Source organism: Arachis ipaensis, chromosome B3 (genome assembly GCF_059453495.1).
Source record: "Arachis ipaensis isolate K30076 ecotype BB chromosome B3, ASM5945349v1, whole genome shotgun sequence".
NCBI classification, from domain to species: Eukaryota; Viridiplantae; Streptophyta; class Magnoliopsida; order Fabales; family Fabaceae; genus Arachis; species Arachis ipaensis.
Genome location: NC_142438.1, coordinates 126408257 through 126416221, shown reverse-complemented (window position 1 = coordinate 126416221; position 7965 = coordinate 126408257). Strand labels below are relative to the sequence as shown.

At 37.1% G+C, this 7965-nt stretch overlaps 2 non-coding genes across 2 annotated transcripts; both read left to right on the top strand.

Moving 5' to 3' along the window:
* The first annotated feature begins 437 nt into the window (after positions 1 to 437).
* Positions 438 to 545, top strand: LOC148572380 (small nucleolar RNA R71). The gene has a single exon (XR_015880488.1). It is a non-coding gene; the product is annotated as a small nucleolar RNA R71 (small nucleolar RNA).
* Positions 546 to 5895: 5350 nt separating this feature from the next.
* Positions 5896 to 5999, top strand: LOC148572379 (small nucleolar RNA R71). The gene has a single exon (XR_015908889.1). It is a non-coding gene; the product is annotated as a small nucleolar RNA R71 (small nucleolar RNA).
* The last annotated feature ends 1966 nt before the right edge of the window (positions 6000 to 7965 follow it).

Here is a 7965-nt window from a genome sequence, read left to right as displayed (position 1 = left end):
TTTGGATGATTTATCCACGAGAGATTATAGGTATTTCCATAGGGTTCCCCCATGTAATTCACCTCTGCTATTGCAGGGTTCTCAGGATCATAAGCTTCTTCTTCAGAAGATGCCTCTTGAGTACTGTTGGATGCAGCTTGCAATCCATTCAGACTCTGAGAAATCATATTGACTTGCTGAGACAATATTTTATTCTGAGCCAATATGGCATTCAGAGTATCAATTTCAAGAACTCCCTTCCTCTGAGGCGTCCCATTACTCACAGGATTCCTTTCAGAAGTGTACATGGACTGGTTATTTGCAACCATGTCAATGAGTTCCTGAGCTTCTGCAGGCGTTTTCTTTAGGTAAATGGATCCACCTGCAGAATGGTCCAATGACATCTTAGATAATTCAGATAGACCATCATAGAATATATCCAGGATGGTCCATTCTGAAAGCATGTCAGAAGGACACTTTTTGGTCAGTTGCTTGTATCTCTCCCAAGCTTCATAAAAGGATTCACCTTCTTTCTGTTTGAAGGTTTGAACATCCACTCTAAGCTTGCTAAGCTTTTGAGGAAGAAAGAACTTGGCTAAGAAAGCCGTGACCAGCTTATCCCAAGAGTTCAGGCTATCTTTAGGTTGAGAATCCAACCATATTCTAGCTCTGTCTCTTACAGCAAATGGGAAAAGCATAAGCCTGTAGACCTCGGGATCAACCCCATTGGACTTAACAGTATCACAGATCTGCAAGAATTCAGTTAAGAACTGAAAAGGATCTTCTAATGCAAGTCCATGAAACTTGCAATTCTGTTGCATCAGAGAAACTAATTGAGGCTTTAGCTCAAAATTGTTTGCTCCAATGGCAGGGATTGAGATGCTTCTTCCCTGTAAATTGGAATTTGGTGCAGTAAAGTCACCAAGCATCTTCCTTGCATTGTTATTATTTTCGGCCATGTCTCATTCTTTTTCGAAAATTTCTGTCAGATTTTCTCCAGAGAGTTGTGCTTTAGCTTCCCTTAGCTTCCTCTTCAGAGTCCTTTCAGGTTCAGGATCAGCTTCAATAAGAATGTTTTTATCATTGTTCCTACTCATATGAAAAAGAAGAAAACAGAAAAGAAGAGGAATCCTCTATGTCACAGTATAGAGATTCCTTTATGTGAGTAGAAGAAGAAAAGAAATTTGAACACAGAAAGAGGGAGAGGGTTCGAATTTTTAAGAAGAAGGGAAGTGTTAGTAGATAAATAAATAATTAGAAGGAGGAGAGAGAGAAGAATTTTCGAAAATAATTGAAAAGAAAAGAAAAATATTTTTTTGTTTTTTTAATTTAAAATTAAAGTTAAAATTCGAAAATTTTAAAAATAAAAATTAAATTAAATTAAAATTTAAATCAATTAGTTAATTAAAACGGAATTTTGAAAAAGAGGGGAGGGGTTTTCAAAAATTGGAGAGAGAAAAGTAGTTAGGTGATTTTGAAAAAGATATGATTGAAATAGAAAACTTTTAAAACAAAAAGTCAAGTAGTTAATTGAAAAAGATTTGAAAATCAATTTTGAAAAGATAAGAAGTTAGAAAAGATTTTGAAATTGATTTTGAAAAAGATGTGATTGAAATTTATTTTAAAAAAGATTTGAAAAAGAAATTTAAAAAGATTTGATTTTTTGAAATTAAAGTTGATTACTTGACTAACAAGAAACAAAAATATAGGATTTTAAAATTTAAAGATTGAACTTTTCTTATTAGGCAAGTAACAAACTAAAAATTTTTGAATCAATCACATTAATTGTTAGTAAAGATTTTGAAATTATGAAATGAAATTAAGAAAAAGATTTTGAAAATCATTTTAAAATTTTCGAAAATCATAAAAAAAATGAAAAAGATTTTATTTTTGAAAAATATTTGAAAAAGATAGAATTTTTAAATTGAAATTTTGATTTGACTCATAAGAAACAACTAAATTTTGAAAACTTTTTGAAAAAGTCACTCAAATTTTTGAAAATTTATGAGAAGAAAAAGAGAAAGATATTTTTTTTATTTTTGAATTTTTAATGATGAGAGAGAAAAACACTAAATTGAAACAAAACATAAAAATTATGAATCAAAATAACTAATGCATGCAAGAACACTTTGAATGTCAAGATGAACACCAAGAACACTTTAAAGATCAAGATGAACATCAAGACTTATTTTTGAAAATTTTTAAGAAAAGAAAAACATGCAAGACACCAAACTTAGAAATTTTCAAACTTTAGACACTAATAAATTGAAAATGCATATGAAAAACAAGAAAATACACAAAACATAAAAATGCAAAGATCAAACAAAGCAAATCATCAAGAACAATTTGAAGATCAATGAAGAACATTTGATGAATTTTCGAAAATTATAAAAGCATGCAATTGACACTAAACTTAAAAATTGACACTAGACTCAAACAAGAAACATAAAATATTTGGTTTTTATGGTTTTATTAATTTTTTTTTCGAAAATTATTTTGGGAAAAACGAAAAAGAAGAATTTTTTTTGTATTTTTCGAAAATAAGAAATAAAAAGCTTAAAATTAAAATAAAATTACCTAATCTGAGCAACAAGATGAACCGTCAGTTGTCCAAACTCGAACAATCCCCGGCAACGGCACCAAAAACTTGGTATGCAAAATCGTGATCTTTCATTCCTTGGTAACGGCGCTGAAAACGTAATGCGCACATTCATAATCTTAGTTCTTTGTCACAACTTCGCGCAACTAACCAGCAAGTGCACTGGGTCGTCCAAGTAATAAACCTTACGTGAGTAAGGGTCGATCCCACGGAGATTGTCGGCTTGAAGCAAGCTATGGTCATCTTGCAAATCTCAGTCAGGCGAATTCAAATGGTTATGGAGATTTGATAATTAAAATATAACTAAAATATAAAATAGGATAGAAATACTTATGTAATTCATTCGTGAGAATTTCAAATAAGCGTATAGAGATGCTTTTGTTCCTCCTGAACTTCTGCTTCCTGCTGTCTTCATCCAATCATTCCTACTCCTTTCCATAGCAAGCTTTATGTAGGGCATCACCGTTGTCAATGGCTACTTCCCGTCCTCTCAGTGAAAATGGTCCAAGATGCGCTGTCACCGCACGGCTAATCATCTGTCGGTTCTCGATCATACTAGAATAGGATTCAGTAATCCTTTTGCGTCTGTCACTACGCCCAGCACTCGCGAGTTTGAAGCTCGTCATAGCTATCCCTTCCCAGATCCTACTCGGAATACCACAGACAAGGTTTAGACTTTCTGGATCTCAAGAATGGCTGCCAATAATTCTAGCCTATACCACGAAGACTCTGATATCACGATCAGGAGGCTAAGAGATATGCATTCAAGCTTGCTTTCATGTAGAACGGAAGTGTTTGTCAGGCACGTGTTCATAAGTGAGAATGGTGATGAGCGTCACATAATCATCACATTCATCATGTTCTTGTGTGCGAATGAATATCTTAGAGAAGAAATAGGCTTGAATTGAATAGAAAAACAATAGTACTTTGCATTAATTCATGAGAAACAGCAGAGCTCCACACCTTAATCTATGGTGTGTAGAAACTCTACCGTGGAAAATACATAAGAACAAGGTCCAGGCATGGCCGAATGGCCACCCTCCCTAAAGGTCTAAGATAGCATAAAATTGATCAAAGATGATCCAAAGATGTCTAACAAAATAGTGAAAAGTTCTATTTATACTAAACTAATTACTAGGGTTTACTGAAATGAGTAAATGATGCAGAAATCCACTTCCGGGCCCACTTGGTGTGTGCTTGGGCTGAGCATTGAAGCTTTTACGTGTAGAGGTCTTCCTTGGAGTTAAACGCCACTTTGTAACCTGTTTCTAGCATTTAACTCTGCTTTGCAACCTGTTTCTGGCATTTAACTCCAGAATAGGGCAGGGAGCTGGCGTTGAACGCCAGTTTGCGTCATCTAAACTCAGGCAAAGTATAGACTATTATATATTGCTGAAAAGTCCTGGATGTCTACTTTCCAACGCAATTGAGAGTGTGCCATTTGGATTCCTGTAGCTCCAAAAAATTTACTTTGAGTGCATGGAGGTCAGAATCCAACAGCATCTACAGTCCTTCTTCAGCCTCTAAATCTGATTTTTGCTCAAGTCCCTCAATTTCAGCCAGAAATTACCTGAAATCACAGAAAAACACACAAACTCATAGTGAAGTCCAGAAATATGAATTTTATTTAAAAACTAATAAAAATATACTAAAAACTAACTAAATCATACTAAAAACTATGTATAAACACTGCCAAAAAGCGTATAAATTATCCGCTCATCATGAGCCCCTTAATGCTCACTAATACGTCTTCAGCAATTCCAACTACTGTAATAATGCTTTTATCTGCTAACACAAAATGAGCTGCCGACCTTTTTAAGGGAGGGAGCCTTAAGGTATCATATATAGACAATGGCATTATACTAACACACGCTCCTAAGTTACACATGCAATAAGAAAATATTACACCTCCAATGGTACGATTTACCATACATGGACCTGGGTCACTACATTTTTCGGGTATACCTCCCATTAAAGCAGATATAGAACTACCTAAAGGAATAGTTTCTAATTCATTAATTTTATCTTTATGTATGCATAAATCTTTCAGAAACTTTGCATATTTAGGTACTTGCTGAATAACATCAAAAAGGGGAATAGTTACCTCAACCTTTTTGAAAATTTCTACCATTTTGGGATCAAGTTCCATCTGCTTTCTGGTCTTCCTTGCAAGGTGTGGAAATGGGATAGGAATGGTGCCACTTGCAGCTTCTGCATCCTTTGGTGCTCCATTCCTTTGCTGAGCTAGTTCTTCTTCAACCTTGTCTTGTACTTCCTCTTCCTCTTCAGCATCTTCTACTTCTACCATATCCTCAGCTGGGGCGTGTTCTAGTGCGCTTGGCTCCTCTTGGTTCCTCTCTTGTAATGTGGTTCCGGACCTCAAAGTGATGGCATTGATGCCACCCTTGGGATTAGGTAAGGGTTGAGAAGGAATTCCACCGGAGCTTGAAGGTTGATTGGTGGAAGCAGGTAATGAATCTATCCGGGCGGCGAGAGCTTGTAAAGTGGCATTCAGACCATTTAGAGTAGAGTTCAGTGTAGTCTGCATGTCTTGTTGTCCTTGTGCAAGAGAACGAAGCATCTCGTCATTTGATGAGGAAGTAGGATAAGTGATCTGAGGGACTTGTTGTTGGTTATGCCGGGGTCCTTGTGACTGTCTTAGGTGAGGGGCTCTGTAAGGTTGGTTCTGATTCTGCTGTCTGTTATTGTTATTTCGCCTCTGATTTCTATTATTGTCTCTGCCTCCTCTATTATAGTTGTCCCTCTAGCCATGGTTGGAATTATCTCTCCAACCTTGGTTGGAGTTGTCCTGCCATCCTTGGTTATAGTTCCCACCTTGGTTGTAGTTGCCGCCTTGTTGATTGTATCCTTGATTCGGGCGGTCATAGAAGTTATGAGTAGCTGCTACAGTGTTGTCTTCTTATTGGAGCTGCGGGCATTCATCAGTATAATGACTATAATCAGCACAGATTTCGCATACCCTTTGGGGAACTAACTGTTGGCTTTGTTGTGGTGGGGAAGGCTGAGCTTGTTGTTGTTGGTTCAACTACATTTGCTTCAGTAGGTTGGTCATTTCATATATACTCTGTGTAAGAGCAGAAGTCTCAGTGCTAGAGGAAACTTCTGCAACAACTTTTAAGTGGCTTCTCCTGTGCCTGTGATTCCTGGTGGACTCAACTAAGTCGCTGATCAGTTGCCATGCTTCATCTGCAGTCTTGTACTTTTTCAGAGACCCGTGACTAGCACCATCCAGTGTAGTTTTATCCCGAGGCTTCATGCCTTGAGTGAATTAGCTAATCAACACTAGCTTGTCAATCATGTGATGGGGGCATGCATCTAAAAGGTTCTTAAAGCACTCCCAATAGTCATAGAGAGTTTCTGATTCACCTTGGACAATGCAAGAGATCTCTTTCCTCAATCTATCTGTGACTTTAGCTTGAAAGTATTTTTCCAAAAATTCTCTCCTGAGCGTATCCCAGTTGGTAACAGTTGCTCCAGGTTGGGAGTAGTACCACTCCTTCGCCTTTCCCTCAAGTGAAAACTGGAAGGCGGTTAACAGAATATAAGTTTCATTTCCACCATGATGCCTAATGGTAGAACAGGCTGTCTGAAAATCCCTGAGGTGCTTGATGGGCTCCTGAGCAGGTAAGCCATGAAACTTGGGCATCAAGTTGATTAGTGCAGTCTTCAGTTCAAAATCTACAGCCAGAGTTGGATGATGCACTTGATACAACTGCAGTGTAAAATCTGGGGCTCCAGCTTCCTGGAGAGTAATCCTCCTAGGTGCTGCCATGTTATCTGCACGTGAATCAACTGAATTAGTAGTAAAGGAGCTTGTTTTACTCTCAGATGGCGGTTCAGATTCGCCCTCAGATGAGATTGGTGAATCGATAACAATCACTTCACCACCCTCAGAGGCTAACCGACGTCGAGCTCGCCTAATACGTGAAATAGTTCTTTCAATTTCAGGATCAAATGAGGCTAAGCTCGGATCAGGCAATGAACGCGTCATTCAATGAGAGAAACATATAGCTCATGGTAACAAAATAAAATAAAATAAAATACGTAAATAAAATAAAAATATGTACACTAATTAATAATTTAGCACACAATTACAACTCCCCGGTAATGGCGCCAAAAATTGGTGCGTGGCAGAAATTAGACCAATTAAGAGATTGTAATATAAGAACAGCATTGCGAGTATAGCTCTTAACCAGCGAAAATCCGCCACATCAATTTAGAAAGGTGTCACAAAAATTAGAATAAAAATACTGGGAGTATGAGTCCCAGGTCGTCTCCCAACGAGTTGCTAGAAAGGGTGCTAATTTATTAATCAGGAGTTTTCCGAGAGTTTTGAGAATTGATTAATAGAAAATAAACAATTGTAATTTAGTGCAATGAAAATAAAAAGGAATTTATATTATTCAGAATAAAAAGCCTTGACTGGGGGAATGATTAATTGGAAGTTCTGTCCTTGTTGGAATTCTCTCAAGTGTAGTATAAAGAGATTGTTATTTTCACTTAGTTAACCCTTACTAAATAAAGGAAAGTCAAGTGATTGAGCTAACTCTTATTCGCAAATCCTAGTCCTCTCCCTTGGGAAGGTCTAGCGTTAGTAAATACAGAATTAACCAATAACTTCCAATTTAACTAATTACTTGAGCATTCCAACTCAAGTGTCTCCTCTTAATCAACCCCTATGTCAAGTAGGGAATCTACACTATTGACATGGATACCATCTTCGTTATTAGGAGTTTGGAATAGAAAAGAGACATAATAATTTAAATAAAATAGAGATTTAAATTAATTAAAAGTAAAAGTAATCCTTTGCATTAACAATCCATGAAAATAATTCAATTACCACTCTAAACAAGAATTAAGATTATGGAATAAATAAAAGAGCAAGTAAGGAAACAAACTAGAATAGTATCTTCAACGGAGGTGATGACTCTTCAATATCCAAAAGCAAAAGCAATAAACTATGAAACTATGAATGTAAGCATAACCTAGAGGAAGAGTAGTTTCTCTCTAGATTCAGATCTAAAAACCTAAAAACTATCCTAATGAGAATGTGTGAATGTGTGAATGTGTGTCTTGAGTCTCTGCATGTTCCCTGTCTTTATTATGTGTTTCTGGGTTGAAAACTGGGTCAAAATGTGGCCCTAAATCGCCCCCAGCATTTTCTGTTAATTGTGCAGATCGCGTAGGTCACGCGTACGCGTCAGTCACGCGTGCGCGTCATTTGGCGAATTTCCTTGTCACACGTACGCGTCGTCCACGCGTGCGCGTCTTTTGTGCAGACTCCAATCCACGCGTACGTGTCAGGCACGCGCACGCGTCGCTGCAAATTTCTTCATGTTGCGTGCACGCGTGAGCCCTGCGTGCGC